The following is a 674-nucleotide window of genomic DNA, read 5'->3' on the forward strand; positions in this document are numbered from 1 at the left end:
GGACAGGCCCAGGAACTACCAGTGGCCAGCATGGCCACGGACAGCTCAGTGGCCGCTGCCCTGACTGTCCACGGCACTCTGAGTTCCATTTGAGGACCAGCCTGTCACTGGCTGTCCGTTCACATGATTCTGGAGGCTTGTCCCTTGTTGGGCCCTGGGTGGGCGTGGAACTTGGCCTAGCCTAGGAGAGGGCCACTTTGGGCCTTTAGTGACCTGAGTGTCAAGGGGCTGAGGAGAGAGGGTCCCCACAAGGGGCTGGAGTCCGAGGAGTCAGTTACGCTGGGGGAGGTCAACTGCAGGTGCTGAGGGCATCATGGCCACACTTAGCAGCCCTGCCGGGGGGAGATGGCCACGGAACCACTGTCCCTGGAAACTTCCTTTCAGCCCGGAGGTCAGGCACGCCTGCATCTGCACACCACCCGATGTTTGTGTTGTTCACACACACACACACACACACACACACACACACACACACACTCTTCTTGGGTTCAGCCAATTTGAATTGGGTGATGGTCACCAGGAATGGAGGGGGTTCTGATAACAGAGACCCAAATCCCACCCGGAACCCGGCCCCAGCCTGGTTTGGGCTGACTCTTCTCGGCCCTGGTTCCTCGCCTTCTCCTCCACCTGCGTGGTCCCTCCTGGTCACACCCACCTTTGGTTAAGGACTTTTA

Source organism: Callospermophilus lateralis, chromosome 4 (genome assembly GCF_048772815.1).
Source record: "Callospermophilus lateralis isolate mCalLat2 chromosome 4, mCalLat2.hap1, whole genome shotgun sequence".
NCBI classification, from domain to species: Eukaryota; Metazoa; Chordata; class Mammalia; order Rodentia; family Sciuridae; genus Callospermophilus; species Callospermophilus lateralis.